Below are 16,855 nucleotides of genomic sequence, written 5' to 3'. Positions count from 1 at the left end.
AGGAAAGGCCCCCCCCCCCCCGCCAGCCCCCCCGCCACACACTGGGGCAAGCCCACCCGTCCTGCCTCCCTCTCCAACTTCCCTCTCTACTACCTAAAAGATGTTGGTCTGGGTGGCCTGCAGGACACCAGGCAAGGGCTCAGAGGTGGCCCAGGAGCCTCTGAGTGGCCGTGCCACCTGGCCAACTACTTCCTCTTGGGCCCAGTCTGCAGTATTGCCCTGACTCTGCTTTACAACTTTGCTTGCAGCGTCCCTTGCTTTGGACAAACCTGTACCCCAAGGAGGGGAAATGCGCCCGGTAGACCTGGTTTCACCTNGGCTGCAGAACTAGCCTGGGAGAATCTGGATCCAGCCCCTGGTGCTCCCAGTGTGACCTTGGATGTGCTGTCCCGTCTCCCTGTGCCTCAGTGTCTTCCCCTTTCAAAGGAAGATGTCAGTAGTACTCAGGTCACAGGTTGAAGCGACATTAAATCAGTGAGTGCAGGAGCCTGGAACGCAGCCGCCACTCCTTAGGTGATAGCAGTTGGCAGCCCACCCCCACTCCAAACCAGCCAAAGGATGAAGGAAGCTGATCTCGCTTAAGTGCAGGGTTTGTCGGGGAAGGCTGTGCCCTCCCTTCCTGGAAGAGCCACGTGGGTGGCTCCCTATTTGGCCATTAGTGTACCCAGCAGATTTTCTGGTGGCCTCTTCCTCCTGAGCAGGATGGCGACAGGCAGGGCTGGTTCAAGCAGCTCAGTCTCCCAGAGACAGCCAGGATGCTTGCTGTCTGCACTCCCACCGTTGGTGGGCAAGGCTATGTACCCCTGCCTCGGACGGAGTGAAGCCCATGGAAGCTAGGCTTCAGCCATTTTGCAGATCCCCCCACTTTCCAAGAAGGTCTCCCATTGGGTGACAGTGGGAAGGTGGGGGAGGGGCAGAAGCAGGAGCCAGGCGTCCCAGATCAAGGAAGGATGCTGTGGAGAGACCCTCCCCCTCCGTCCATATGCTCGTCACCCTAACAGCGGGGCCAGGGATCAGACCTATAAAGGCCACCAGCAAGACGACACCATTCAGGCAGGAAAGTGAGGGGGAGGGGCTGATGAGCGGACCTTGAGCCCCATCCCACACTTGCACAACCATGGCCAAGTCTGTCCTGCTGAGGACAGCGACAGGCGGGGATGACCAGAGCTCTGAATTTCACAGACATTGAAGTTGTAACATGAACCACAGTAAGTGCTGGGATGAGACTATTGTAATGACTGGGCGAGGGCTGAAATGTGTATAATTTGGCCAAACGTCTTTAAGGGAGTAGGCAAGGGGGGGTTCGACAGAGGTAAGAGGGAGTTGTAGGGACGCGTAAAGCCATTTCCCATCCCTGTAACAAGTGGAGACCCTCAGGAAGTGGGTTGAGTGTGTTTGTTTAATATTTATCTTCTATGCAAATGAGCCACTTGTGTGCTTTCCTCGTGGGCGGGGATGTTCCTTGTCGGAGCTCCACAGGCCTTGATAAAGCCCGGTTTCGTGGATTCGTGAATGGGCCTCGGTTCTTTGTCCTTGGAGCCCAGGGCAGAGGGATTCAGAAGAAAGATGTCCATGGCCGCCTTCCTCCTGCTGTGGCTTCACTGGCCCTGTGTCTCTCTGTCTCGGCCAGGGCCAGATGGAGGGGTGCAGGAGGCAGGGAGGAGTCTGGTCCCTCACACTCCAAGCATCCAGCAATGGCCTTCTTGAAATGGCAGAAATATGTGTGTCACTGGCAAAGGCCAGAGGGGGCAGAAAGGACGCATCTTTCAGCAGTGGGATGGGGGCTGCCCTGGGGTGCGGGTGGGGGAGAGGAGGGCTGGCTCCACCACCGAGGAAGGGGAACACCCACCTCCAAAGCCCAGGCCCTCGCAGGAGCCTGCTCTGGGCAGAACGTGCACATCCCCATGGTTGGGGAGCAGAGCACAGGCCCCTTTCTTCCCCTCCACCTTTCCTTCCCTATTCCTCTTATTTTCTTACAAATTTTTTATTGTTTATTTCTTTATTTTTTGAGAGAGAGACAGAGAGCAAGCATGGGAGGGGCAGAGAGAGAGGGAGACACAGAATCTGAAGCAGGCTCCGCGTTCCAAGCTGTCAGCACAGAGCCCGATAAGGGGCTCAAACTCACAAACTGTGAGATCATGTCCTGAGCTGAAGTCAAACGCTTAATGGACTGAGCCCCCCAGGTGGCCCTTCCCTTGCTTATTCCATTCTCTTCATTTTCCTGGAAGGCCTGGGCTGCACAGGAAAGGGCACTGCAGCATCTCATGAGCCCTGAGGCCTGCTCCAAAGCCCACGGAGAGTCTGGAGCCCCGGGTCTGCGGCAACATGGTGGGAGCCTGTTGCACTGCCAGCTTTAAACTCACATCCGCGCGCCTGGACTCGTGTGACGCGGAGCAGCTGGAAGAGGCAGCTCCTGGTGGCTCCTTTGTTGGATCCCAGATCCCATTCTCAGGCGCCTAGGACCTCCCTTTCCTCTTGTGAACAGTGTCTGCGGCTGCTAGTGCATGCATGCGAGCGCGCGTGTGCACACGCGCACACACACACACACACACACACACATTCAGAATCCCAGAGACTGAATTGGGTTTCTCATCTGCTCCAGGCCACACCTTTCTTGCTTTTCTGGCTTCAGTCCCTTGGTGGGCTGCTGTGATCACCTCCCAGGGCCGTCCAGGTCCTTCAGCTGGGGGACCACCCTGTCCTCCCATAAGGTGAGCCCCCCGTTGGCANGTCATCATGGCACATGCGGAGCATGACTGTCTCTTCCTCCCCGCCCGTTCCCTCCCCTGCGCCAGCCAGCCTGGCAACCCCCGCCCAGACCTGCCCTGCCCCGTCCGGGGACGCAGGTGCGGGGTGGGTGCGGGTCCTCCAAGCTCGGAACTGCTGCTTTGCCCTCCCGACGTCGGCTTCGTGCTCCAGAGCGTCTGGGGCTGCCGAGGCCGGACCGAGGCATGTGATTCTACACGAGGTATTTTTAGCTTTCTCATTAACCGAGTGCTTTCAAATTAGCCTTCTATTAACCTCAAAGGAAAATGAAAGTGTGTTTTTTTTTTCCTTCCCAGAGAAAGTCTCCTGCAGAAGAGAAAGCTTTCCATGATTCACCTTTCGTGCGCCTCGAAGCCCTAATGAAGTTGGAGTCTCTAATATCTGACTTGATGGAATAATTGGTCCGTGGGCAATGGCAAGGAAGATGCTGGTAAGCAGGGAAGCGGTCTTTCTCTCTTTCGCTTCTCATCAGACAGCCTTCGTTTCCGTCTCCCCTTTCTCCACCAGGGATCAACCCCCCACCCCACCCCCCATCACTCAGGAAGTGTCCACGTGACCTGCCCTCCCTTCCAGTCTCATCCGGATGGCATTGCCTGCTCTGTGCTGCTGATCCCAGACTCACACGCAGCCACTGGTCGTCTCCGAAGCACTGTCTGGTCCCCAAGCCTTGCGACCAGGGTCAAAAGGAGGCCTCTTGACTTTGGCGGTGCCCCTCAAAGTGCACTTATTGCTCTGCACCCAGAGTTCGAGGAGAGGGGAATAAATAGCCTTGCAATTTCCCAGCACAGTCAGGGATCGAGTCCAATGAGGCTAATCCAATTTCCACTCTCCAGCCCTGAGGCAGGAGGAACCTGCCTGGCCAGGGTTACCCACCAGCAGGTCTCTGTCTCAGGATGTGAAGGTGGCCCTGCTGGAGGGTGGTGAGGGGGCTTGCGGCCCAGCCACCCAGGGGATCCAAGGAGCCCACAGCCAGGACTGGGTATCAGCCAACAGACACGAGGAAGCTGCAGGACCTCACGTGCTCCCCAGGGAACCGGAAGAAAGGCAGGGCTGCTTCTGAAGGGCTCAGTCCAGAGTTTGGATCGTTCCTCCATCGGTCCAGCCTGTTGGTGAGCCCGGGACTTGACACTTCTCTGCCCCCTTCCTTCCCTGGCCCCTGTCTCCATCCCTGTAGGTGCTCACCTCTGACTGCCTCCCCACATCCCGTCTCTGTCTCTTCCCTCTCTCCCTTCACTCATGGGTCTGTGCCTTCTAGAACCATCTTGCTGGAGAAGGGCTCCCTTCCAGTGAAGAGTCTGCCCTCCCCAAGGGGCTCACCTCTGGTGTTCTAGATGCAGGTGGATTACTGGAGCCTGAGAAGAGACCATAGGCCCACGGTTTAAGTGACCGGAGAGAAGGTCACAGGGACACATACCCACAGAGGACCACGGCACCTGCAGCTCCCACCTGGCACATCCCACGGCCCCCTGGCTGCCCCCAACTGCAGGCTCCTGCCACTTCAGAATTGAAATGTCAGAAAGCAAATTCACTGCTCCTCTGTCAGACTGCTTCCTTCTTATTTCCTACCGGGTTAATGGGGTCGCCATCGGCCCTGTCACCCAAGCCAGAAACGTACGAGTCACTGTCGACTCCTCCACACCTGCCAGTCACCGAGTCCCATCAGCCCCCCTCTGCGGGGACCTTCTGCCCTGCGCCCCAGCAGAGCGCAGCCACTCAGGGCTCAGGGCATCGCCGTGGTGCCTCGGCTGATCTTCCTGCCATGAATCTTCATCTCCTGAGTCCGCTTCCCTCTCTGCAGCCGGACGGCTTGCTCTAAAATGTGCTCCCTTGCTGACACCTGTCAGTGGCTCCTGGTTACCTTCCACTGAAGCCCGCGTACCTGGCCGTTGGTTCAGCTTCATTCCCGGCCACTCTCCCCCTACAAACCCGAGCCCGGCCGGGCCCAACCAGCTACACTTCCCCGAACGTCCCTGGCCACTTGTCACCACCTCTAGGCTGTACACAGTGTTGCCTGTAATAGGAATGCCCTTCCCTCCTTGTCTAGCCAGTGAACTCCTGTTCACTCTACAAATCCCCTTCAAATACACCCTCTTCCAGGAAGCAATTCTAGCTGAGCAGTGTTTCACGAGGCCTAACTGCCACCGGATTTGCCCCCGATTTCACTGTGGCCACAGGGAGGCTCTGCGGACACGTAGGCTCAGGAACGGCGCTGCCTGGGGCACTCAGGTGCAGCAACACACTCTTTAGCCTCAGTCAAGGGTCTGCCATCCTGCCAGACTTTGCAGACACAGCCAGACAGGTTAGTGTCTTCAGTGACCCTCATTATTCTCACTCTCCTTCTACCATCCTGCCTTCTTTCTTCTGGCATCTTCTTAGGGGGATGAAACCCTGTGCATGGAGCGGCTCTGGGAACCTGGGGTTTGCCTTTCTAAACTCGAGCCTCCTGTGGTCCCTTCCTCCTCTGCTGCTTCCTGTTCTTCCTCCTCCTCCCTTCCCTCTTCCCCTTCCTCTCCATCTTCTTCCTCCTCTGCCGCCGCCTCCTCCCTTTCTTCCTCTCCCTCCTCCCCATCGTTCTCCCGCCCATCTTACCCTTCCTCCACCTGCCTCCCTCCCTCTCCTCCTCCCCCCTCCCCCTTCCTCCCCATCTTCCTCCTCTTCCCTCCTCCCTCCCTCTCCCCTTCCCACTTCGGTGACAGTGACATTTCCCTCCCACCCTCCTGGCCCGCAGCCCCCTGTGCTCCCAGCCGCATCCCTCCAGCCCTCACCAACACTCCCCCAGCGCTGGGTGGGGAAGGAAGAGGGTGGAGCTCCGTTCTACTCCTTAGCAATTCAGGCCAGGTGTTTGGAGAGGAGGAGGCTGGGCCCACTGGGCATCAGAGCCGGGTGGATTCTCCGTTTCCGACTGCCTCACTCCTCCATCCATCCATGTTAGTCCACGGGGGCAGGCAGCAGTGCACTGAGGCTCATTTGGAAAAAGCTTCAGATGTAAAAATCTGGTCTTAAAGTCAGGTAGGGGGTAATTAGTCACATCTCAAAAGAAGTCTTATGTTTCAAAAGGCTCTGCAGCAGGAACCCATAATTAGCTGGGTCCCCTGGAGAGCTGACATCAGAGCGGGACAATCTGGCCCAGCGGCACTCCTGTGTGTCCCTGGCCCCCAACCAGCCTATTTTCCTTCCTGTGAGTTAGAGACTTTTCCCTTCCTTCCTTCCTTCCTTCCTTCCTTCCTTCCTTCCTTCCTTCCTTCCTTCCTTCCTTCCCTACTTCCTTCCCTACTTCCTTCCTTCCTTTCTTCCTTCCTTCCCTACTTCCTTCCTTCCTTCCTTCCCTACTTCCTTCCCTACTTCCTTCCTTCTTGCCTTCCTTTCTAATTAATTTATTATCATGCCTCCTCGCTGAAGTAGGTGAGGAGCATGGGCTGATGGTCTTTTCACAGAGGTAGAAAACCAAGGTCACAACTGCACAGCCTGAACACAGAGAAGAAAGGACCTAAGGAGAAGCCAAACTGGTCATTCTGTCCAATAGGTGTAACCCTTCCTTCCATAGTAAGAGAACCCCTGTTATATTGGGGGACGTCATGAAACCAGCAGACACCCCTATTTCCTGGCATCCTAAGCACCTAGGGATGGCCACAGGACCAGATTCTGTTCATGGGATGTGAGTGGCTATGTTTAGTGGGACTTCTGGGCAGGCAGCTCAAGGGAAGCTGGCTTAGCTGGAAGGTCCTGCCTCCCTTTGATGCCCTTCCCACCGTCTCCCTCCCTCCTGCCTAGAAGGTAATGGCTGGAGCTCCAGTAGCCATGTTGGACCAAAAGGGAGCCTTGAAATGAAAGGGGCTCCACGGGGCTGGGGGAAGTAGAAAAACAGGGCATCTGAGTTCCAGTGACGATGGAGTTTCCTTACCAACCTCAGACCCCTTATCTCTGCATCGCTTTGACGTAAGGGGAGAAAGAAGCTGCCATCTTGGTTAAGCCACCGTTAGTTTGGGTTTTGTATTACATGCAGCTGAGCCTAATCATAGCTAATAAATAAATTTTCATGACTCTCATCTTCAGGACTACATCACCTCCACAGCCTGGAGGTAGTTGAGAGAGCATTGGTTTGCCCGCTGTGTGTGTTTATACCCAAATTATAACTTTTCCTAAATCTGTTGTCTTTCACCCACCGCCCCATATTTTCCTTGTGGACTCATGGATGTGGGCAACCTGCCTCACGTCAAGGGAGGACTCTTTGAAAAGGGGGATCCAAGTCTTTTCTGGGGCCACATACTCAGCTGGAAGCATCTTGCTGGGAAGTGCCTTGAGGAGGGAAGGACCCCTACCCTTCTGAGATTGACTCTCCCCTTGTGGCCACGCCCACTCTACTAGGCTCCACCTACCTCTTCCTCTTTACTCCTAGACTTTTCCAGGTGCTGCTCTTTGCTTAGCAGGTGAATACCCAGGACCAGCCACGTGGCTCTCTTACTGGGTGTGTTGGACCGGGCTCAGCTTCTGTGACTTTTAGCCTGTGCAGATCCCGTTTCCCGCTCCCTCCTTTCCCTGCAACATGATTTCGGAATACCTCTTACCATAAAAGAAATGAATTGCATTGATCTCTGAGACCCCGCATAGTTTTCAATTGCCAAGATGGAATGAGGTTGGACCCAGAAAGCCTACGTGCTACCTCGTAGCTTTTAGCTGGGACTTTGACCTGCCAGGTTGCTACTCCTCTGGGAACCCCCCTATCGGTTAGACAGCTGCAGGGAGGCAGGGAGGCCGGTGGTCTCTCCTTAACCTGAAAAGTAGCTCCTTGATTGCCTGCCAGGTGACCCCTTTCTTGGGAGCCTGAATGGAAGAGGAAGGAGGTGCTGAGCCAGCTGGCCAAGTTTCTGAAGCTGTCAGGGCAGGAAAACCATGAAAGGGTGGGTTTTAACACCCTCTGGCTGGCAAATGGTGTTAACAGGCCTCTGAGGGGCCCAGAAAGGAGGGCTTGAAGGCCGCACCCATTAGAAAGAGCCACATTAGCAGAGATGGTCGTGAGCCTGTGGATTTGAGCAGACCCGGGGTGGGGCTGTGCGCTTCCTGATTTCCTGGCCTTCCTGCATGGATTTCTCAGCCTGTCCCAGTGTCGATATTTGTGGGCTTGACTTGCCCATCTGGGCCCCGATGATGTAGCTTGTGGTTTTTAATCTACTGGTTCTTTTCAAACGATCGGGCGTTCCTTCTCTTGTTCCGCTACCGGCTCCCTTCAGCATTTTTGCTGCTCAGAGGTGGGTGGGTTATAGCCCTTCTGCTCCCAGAGCAGTGAAACACTGGCTGGGAAACTATCTTTGTGTTCCCATCATTGGCAAAAGCGGTGACCAGGTCCCCGGGTCCCCAGATGTCACTCTGTGGCCTGTTTTGTAGGCAATATCTGATCTTAGTTCAAAGTTGCAGGGGAGAGTCTCTGGCCCCGGCCCAGGTTCCGCGCTGAGCCTCAGGTCATGTCCTTGCCCATCTCTTTAGGATGTCACCTGCTATTCCTTACCTACAATTGATACTTTTCCCTAGTCCTCAAAAATTCTTACTGTCTCCTTTGGAATTTAACTGTCTCCTTTGGACATGTCCTTCTGTCATGTCTCAGAGCTCTTCAAAGTAAAGGCTTTTTTTTTTTCCTTTATAAAATCACACGGCTGGAAGGGACCCTGAAGGTAATCTGGTGCAACCCTCTCCTTTGGCAAGGCTCAGAGAGGGATGTACTGGCACAAATTTGCACAGCTTGCTCACAGAAAAGCTGGAGCTGTAATGCTAGGTCTCCCCACCCCCAGGGCTCTGGCTCCAGGCCTGGCCGGAGGGACCAGGAGGGGTGGGTGGGACTATATTCTTCACTAATACTTCCGGGGCTCTAATCAGATCCAATTATTTAAAATCACTAGCATTGTCACCACTCTACATTCTCTGCCCTTCCATCTAAGAACTTTCTTTTCCATGCTTGACCTTTAAGGATTCATCATTTTTCCATGGGGCCTTGGGCTAGGATTAGGTACTTGCAAGCAGAAGACCCCGGGCACTTGTGAGTGTATCATGTGATGGGGAGACGAGCTGGAGAGTGTCTGAGTGAACCCCCCACTTAGCCGGATGCCTCTTGGGAAGGACAGGGACAGAGGAGAGGCTGGGCTGGGAACTGGGTTGGCTCAGGGCCATCTGCATACGGAAGCTGGTTTTCTAGGCTGCTCCCCATGGCTCCTCAGGGCTGGGGCAGAGCGCCTCAAGCAGAAACAAAGTGAGTGGTTCATATAAGCCTCTGAGTGGCATTGGGAATGGAATGTGCTATTCCTGGGCTCACCGGAACAATCTGTGGACCCAAGCGATGGGGGATGGGGAGGAGGGAAATGGCAGAAGGATGTTTGTTTCCACAGCACAGGAAGCAAAACAGGACCCCAGCACCACCGTGACATTCCTCAGCAGCGCCATCATCTGGATGGGCATCTAATGCTATTGACTAGAGACTTTGTTGCCACCGTGGGCATGAATGCTGGGGGTGATGCTCACAATTTTCCAAAGACAAACGCAAGGACCCAAAAGATGACGCAGTCACCTCCAAGCTGAGAGACACAAAGCCACCAACCCGAAGCGGGTCACCCAGGCTCACCCTCATATCCAGTGCTCTCTCTCTCTTTTTTTTTTTTAAAGAGAAAAGAGAGTAATTAGTCTTTCTTGAGTTCTTTCAACACAATGACAAAAAGGAAAATTCTAAAAAAGAAATCTCTGCTTGTAGAGTGGCAAAGAACAGCCGCATTGTTTGTCCCTTTCAGTACATTACAACTAATAATAACAACAAAGGAATAGACTGACTTAGAAATTCTTTGTGGTCCTTTAATACCACAGTGAAGTGAGCCTGGGGAAACTGATGGGGAGGTTGCAGGCCCCCGCATGTGGGGAAGCGCTCCTGCACACCTATTGGGTACGCCCAAGAGCCCTGTGGTGCCTTGGCAATAGCCAAGACAAAATGCACACCCACTTGAAACCAGCTTGATGGAAATTGCCAGAGGCATGGAGAACAATGGCTCGCTATCTGGGCGCCCAGACCCTGCCTTGTCGCTGCTTCCAAAGTGGAAATGAGATACTAATGAAGGGTAGAGTCATGACTTCAAATGTCTTCTCTATTTGCCGGATACTTGTCTTTGGAGCAGATACGTTAGTGACATACCTGTGAACCTGGAGTTCAGAGGTCACCTGTCTGGGAGCCCGGGCCTGCCTCGGATATTGAAATACTTGTTCTGTAGACTGAGGGGCGGGCTGTGGCGGGGAGGGAGCAGGGCGTATGCACAGATGGAGGGTGAAGGGGAGTGTTCAAGAGAGAAGAAAACTCTTAGAGATACAGGAAAATCCAACAGGTGGGGATGGGGACAGCGATACAGAATGGTTACAAACCTGAAAGGGAGGTGCTGAGGGGGGTGGGGGGTGTTGTCTCTTAAGAGTGTCTCCGGGGGGCGCCTGGGTGGCTTNGTGGGGGGGAGGGGCTGGTCTGCTACAGAGGTCACTGGGGCTGGATTAGGAAGGAGCAATCCCTCTCTTTTAGAATTATGGGGCCGCTTGTATCCAGCGATGCTAATGAGGTGTGTTTGCAGTGATGGTGGTAGAGATAGGAAGTTCAGTAAGCATCCATGAGACACACACAGTAGGCGCTCAATAAATGCCGGTAGAAATTTATGAATATATTGCAGTCGACACAAAAGTACTGGTTTTGCACTACTAGCTGTAGCGTTAACAACAGCTCTTCCAGAGAGTTATGATGATGATAAAATCCACCAGGGCTGCCAGGGCTCTGAGGTTTGGGGTGTACGTGGTGAGGAGGAAATGCACCCGACCGGAAAGAACCTCAGTGGCTAAGCAGAGGAGCAGCAGGAAAGGAAGTAGGTAAGGAAGGAGCAGTTTCTTAAAAGAAGCGTCCTTTAGGGCTGTAAAACATGGTGGACTGGCTTCCCGGAAAATAGCTCTCCAGGCAAAAACGAAACAAAGGCCTTCTGGCATGCGGGTCACTTCTTGCCCTGCTGTGTCATGGCCTTGGAGCAGCAAAGTGGACTGGAAGAAGGCTTTCGTACAACCTTGATGTCTTGCAAGTGTAGCTAACATTTATCGAGCTCTGAATATGCACCAGCTGAGGGCTAAATGTGCGTATCCCTCCAAAATGCATCTGCTGAAACTCTCGCCCCCGGTGTGATGTACTTGGAGATGGGCCTTTTGAGAGGTAATGTAGTTTAGATGAGGTCATGAGGGTGCAGTGTTGTGCTGGGATTAGTGCTCTTACAACCAGGGGAAGAGACCAGGGCCTCCTCTTTCTGCCAGGGAAGGACAGAGCGAGAAGGAGGCCATCTACAAGCTGGGAAGACTGCTCTCACTGGAACTTGACTTTACTAGCACTTTGACCTTGGATGACTCCCAGTCTCCAGATCATGTGAGAGGTACATGTCTGATCTTTAAGCCCCAGGCCTGTGGTATTTTGCTGTAGCAACCTGAGCTGACATGCACAGTCTAAGTGCTTTATGCGAAGTAGCTCTAATCCTTACATGCCTAGGATGTAGGTACTATTAATAATAGCCATTTTATAGGGGTGCCTGGGTGGCTTGGTCAGTTGGGCGTCCGACTTCGACTCAAGTCATGATCTCGTGGCTTGTGGGTTCAAGCCCTGTGCCAGGCTCTGTGCTAACAGCTTTGGATTCTGCTTTGGATTCTGTGTCTCCCTCCCTCTCTGTCCCTTCCTTGCTCATGCTCTGTCTTTCTCTGTCTCAAAAATAAATAAATATTTTTTAAAATGTTTTTATTTATTTCTGAGAGAGAGAGAGAGAGAGAGAGAGTGTGTGTGTGCAGGGGACAGTCAGAGAGAGAAGGAGACACAGAATCCGAAGCAGGCTCCAGGCTCTGAGCTAGCTGTCAGCACAGAGCCTGATGCGGGGCTCGAACCCACGAACCATGAGATCAGGACCTGAGCTGAAGTCAGACGCTTAACCGACTGAGCCACCCAGGTGCCCCCAAAAATAAATAAATATTTTTAAAAATGTTAATTATGGTCATTTTATAGATGATCAACAGCTATATAGATGAGACAACAGAGGCACAGAGAGTCCATGAGCTAACCTGTGTGGAGCCAAGAACTGAACACAGGGAGACTGAGCCCTTCCCCAGAGGTACCCCTTCAAGTGGGTACATGGGTGCTGTGGCTCTATTCAGTAGATGCAAAGGCCATTGGGACTTAGCCCATGATGCCGCAGTCACTTCCATGTCTGATTGTGGAAGGTGTGACACAGGAGTGTGTGGGCTGTGGGGACATATACACTGGGATCTGGCCTCCAAGTCTGCCTCTTATGGTCTGTGCAACCTCAATGTCCTCACCTGTATAATTCTTGTGGTGCAGGTTAGAGAAAATGTATACACAGAGCATTTTGTATGCTGTGTGACACGTTGTGCGTCTTCTATGAGAAAGCTCTGCTCACTCAATACTGGTTCACATCCTAAGCAATGCCACCTGATAGAATCAACCCATTCCTGTAGCCTGAGCACCTGCTTTTTCTTGCCTTGATTTCAGATGCTTGGAATATCCTTGGAGCTAATACTTGGTATGCCTCTTGTCAACTCCTATGGTAGATCTCTCCTTGTTTGCCTGATGCAGCCCAGTGATTAACCTCAAATGGACATTAAGCTTTTGATTCTTAAGTCACTGGCTGAACCAGCTGGGCATCTGCCTTCCAGGTGGAGGAGGACCCATGAACGGTGGTGGGAAGAAGAGAAGCGGCCTGCAGGCAGGGCACATCCAAGTAACTTGGTTTTGTGGGGGTGTAAATTCCAAAGTGGGGTCTGGAGAGGGACTGGGGGACACTTGCAGCCCACCTTAAGGAGCCTGAGCTTGATCTTGCAAGTGAATGGAAACCTTTGAGGGTGTTATATAGGAAGGCAAGTGGGTCATATTATGGAGCTCAATTTAGTAACCATGGAGCACGGAATGGGGGAGAGCAAGAGTGGGGGCCAGAGGTTGTTTGGAAGCTATATTCGGTGCCCTATGAGGTCTGGCACTTTTCTATGTCCAGGGCTCATGTCTCGCCTCTCTGCCTCCAGCTTACTCAGCTCCTGCCTCGTTTTCCCCTTGTCATTCATCAAACTCGCCAAAGGACTCCAGCCCACAGACATCTGCCCTTGCTGCTTCCTCTACCTGACGCTTCCCTTCAGGTATCTGCATGGCCTTCAGGTCTCCGCCTAGATGCCATCATACTGAAAAAGGCTTTCCCAAGCACTCTGCAAGAAATAAAACCCTGACCTCATCATTCTCTATCCTCTGATCCAGCTTCCTTATTTTCTTCCTTATCATTTGTTGCTACATGACATATTTATTCATTCATTTATCATTTGTGTCACCCCGCTGGAATGTAAGCCACCCGAGGCTTTTTCTCTGTGGTCTTCCCAGAGACAGACACTCAAATATGCATTGAATGAATGAAAGGATGAATCAGGGTGATAACATTCCATGGAGCTGGCATAGCCTGATCTGCAATGAGCAGAAAGGTAGTTCAGGGCATGATTCAGCTCTGCATACCTGCACTCGGTAAACATTTGATTTTTAGTTCCAAGCGCTGAACACCAGTCTCCTTCATGGGGGAGGGTGGCCCATCATCAGAAATAAATCCCCCAGGAGTCTTTTGGCAGGTACAGTTTGTAGAGACAGCCCTGCACAGATAGTCATGGAGCAACTTGACTTGTGATCACAGACTAGGGGCTTTTTGTCAGTTTGTGCTTTGTTCCTTCCTGCGATGACATTGTTCTTGAGTAGTGAGTAATTGGAGCCTCAGGGCCACCTTGCGTTTTGTGGATAAGCACAGCTCTGACACGCTAGGTGAAGTGTCAGTATAAGAAACGGAACATTGCAATGTGCTAGCACAGACCAAGAAGTCAATAACTGCTTGACATTCTGGGAGGCAGATACTCACTGGTAGATCCAACACCAAGGAAGACCTTTCCTCAGTGGGCACTAAAGTGGTTGAACGATGGTTGCTTTTTATGGAAAATGTGCTTGAAAAGAATGAATAGCCCCAGGAAAGCTAGAAACTTTTGTCCAATTTTGGGGGCAATGCAAGGCAGGTTTGCAGAAATTTCATCTAAAGAAGGGTAAATGCCAGCAGCCTTGGTGCCATAGCCAAAGATGTGACATCAGAAACAATGACATCATAGTTTTCCTCTCTCTTGTAAATACTAGATGAATCAAAGGGACTTATTCCTTAGATGATCCCATAAATTGGAGGACTTCATTGAAATATCCCACACCAGGAATCCTAGAAAGCAGAGTTCCCATGAAATTGTAAGGAATTGAAGAAGCCCTCAGAAATGCCATGCTTAGGGTCTCCAGGTAACTTACAATCATTTAGAGAACGATTGTCCATGATTTGCTGCAGATAAATTTGGGGAAGCTCTATTTCTGGTAAGACCTTACCCTCAACTGGAGTCTCAAGTGGCTGATTGCAGATACCTCAAGTGCACTATAAACAGATCTACAAGAAGGTGGGGAGTGGGAAACACAATTTTTGAGAGTCTTCTGTTATCAATGTTATGGTAGGTATTTTTCATGTTTTAGCATTTGACTTTCATAGCAACTCTACAAGATAGATATTATTGTCCCAGTCTTATAGGTGAGAAACTGTGACTTAGAGAGGCTAACAAAATTTCCCAAGGCTATACAGAAAGAAACAAAAAACCCGGACTTTGAGCTCATGCTTCCCCCATTATGCAGTATGACTTCTCAACACCCACATGTACATCTGCTGTCAAATTATTACTAGACTGTTCAGCTTCTGTATGAGTGTAACCTATAGGTATATGTAGGTGGCTTAAGAGGACTTTTTGCAAGTGGATGATGATAATAATGCTGATTAGATGTTCAAGCACTATCATTTCTTTTCTTAGAGGAAAAAAAAATAAAGTTTCTTTTTAGTTCCAAAAGGTTTGAAGAAAAGATTGGGTCCTGGTGGGATTGTGGTGGGATTGTGCTGGTTTCCTCTTAGATATTCTGCATTCTTTGGAAACCACTGAGAACTCTAACACTGAAATGTTGATCACTTTAGACTCTGATGGCTAATAGTATGAGACTAGCCTTCAAGCTATAAAGCATGGAAAGAATGCGACAAAGAATGGAAACTTCTCCTGAAGCCCTATGCCCCAACGTTAATAGTCTTTAGCAGCACAAACTGGGTGAATATTATACTGTCAATAAAAAATGTATGGTGGCAGCTTCTGGATTCTGGCAATAGGGTAGTAATTTAGTCACTTCCATAAATAATAGTTATGAAACCTGTACAAAATAGAAGAAGGCACAGAAGAGCAATCGAATGTAGGCAGACATCAGAGGGAACTCTACCCTTGAAAGATTAACTGCATGAGTGATATTTATGCATTTGAGTCTTTTTGCCTGGAACTCCCAAATCTGTATGTAAATTAGAGTGTCAGGAAGCCACAGATGTACTGATTTGAGGTGCCAGAGGACAGAGTTCAGGGCTGGATGAAGGTCCCAAAGTTAAGGGAGGACTCCTCAAAGGAAGGGTGCCACATAAGGTGAGCCCCCAAATCCATATTTAAGATTTCCCTACATTCTTGGCCCATCAAAGATATAAATATTTAAGGAGTACTTGGGGTCCAGAGAAAAAAGAAGAGCACCTGGAACTTGGGGGAACTGAGTGGAGATTTCACTTGCTACTGTGATCAACTTTGGAGGTGGAGTCTGGTCAACTTAATTGCCTACTAGCATAAAATGACAGAGAACAAAATGGACTCCAAAGACGACAATGTATTTATTATTCAAAGTGTCCAGACCAATCAGAAAATCACCAGACAGAGGAAGAAAGAAGAAAATGTTACTCATACTCATACACATTAAAACAACAACAACAACAACAACAACAACAAAAACCAAAACGATCAATAGAAACTGACCACAAGATGATCCAGACATACAATTAGTACAAAGCACCTGCTATTAATATGTTCAAGGACTTAAAGAAAAGTGTATGCATTATGAAAGATAGTCAATCTCTGCACAGAAGTAATTAACCTGCACTTATCTTTGAAAACGTGCATGGTTGGTGCAAGGGAGATGAGAGAGAAGGGTTATTGGGTAGGATGACTTTCACAATCACTAATGGAATCACTGCTATCTATTGGCTCAATGGAATCTTTTTCTTTTCATGCAACTTTAACAAGGAACCTTCCAATGACACTTGCTTTTGACTCCTTTGGAGGATTTCGTGGAAATGTGATACTGCGTTGTTGTTAAATAGATTCATTGCTCGCACTGCTACAGCCTTATTCATGTGGTGCTTTTCTACAAAATTTTGCACTGTTTCCCACATTTTACACATCTTCCTAATTTCATTTGAAGTGAGGGATTCCTCCACCTTCTTCTCCTCCTCTGTAGACGAGATCGCCTCCATAACCTGTTGCTCATGATGCAGATCCATGAGTTCTTCCATGGTCAGCTCCTGGCTATGTTCCTCCACCAGCTCCTGAGTGTCATCCTCATTCACCTCTAGGCCCATGGTCTTCTCCAAGGACACAATTTCATCAACAACTGGTGGCTCCTGTTCATGAGCAAGCCCCTCTAAGTCATGTCCAAGAATGCAACCAGGCCACAGTTTTCTCTAAGCAGAATTGAGGGTTCTTTTGGTCACCCCATCCCAGACTTTATCCATGATCCTGAGGCAGTACATGATGTGGAAATGATGTTTCCAAAACTCTTGGAGAATAAGGTTTGTTCCTTTGGTCACCTTGAAGCATCGCTGAAATAGTGCTTTGGTAAAAGCTTAAACTTCAAAAAGACCTGCTGATCCATAGGTTGAAGAAATGGAGTGGTGTTGGAAGGAAGGAACTTGATCTTAATGAACTCAAATTCCTCCAGTAAGTCATCCTCAAAGCTTGGAGGATGAGCAGGTGCATTATCCATAACCAGGTAGGCTTTGAGTGGCAGATTCTTTCCTAAAAGGGATTTCTTCACTTCAACAAACAAGTTACGAGTGACTCACACCTTGCTGTTAGACCTCCACATGACGTTTAACTGGCTTCTCTGCACCTTGCATTTCTTGAAGGCTCGTAAATTCTC

The 16,855-nt window shown here is 50.7% G+C and overlaps 1 long non-coding RNA gene across 1 annotated transcript; it reads left to right on the top strand.

The window, feature by feature from the left end:
* The first annotated feature begins 2,894 nt into the window (after window positions 1-2,894).
* LOC144225476 (uncharacterized) lies at window positions 2,895-9,404 on the top strand. The gene is made up of 3 exons (XR_013333315.1): window positions 2,895-2,968; window positions 3,063-3,196; window positions 9,141-9,404. It is a non-coding gene; the product is annotated as an uncharacterized LOC144225476 (long non-coding RNA).
* The last annotated feature ends 7,451 nt before the right edge of the window (window positions 9,405-16,855 follow it).

Source organism: Crocuta crocuta, unplaced genomic scaffold, assembly GCF_008692635.1.
Source record: "Crocuta crocuta isolate KB4526 unplaced genomic scaffold, BGI_CrCroc_1.0 scaffold50, whole genome shotgun sequence".
In the NCBI taxonomy this organism is placed as follows: Eukaryota; Metazoa; Chordata; class Mammalia; order Carnivora; family Hyaenidae; genus Crocuta; species Crocuta crocuta.
This window is presented reverse-complemented; position numbering and strand designations above follow the sequence as displayed.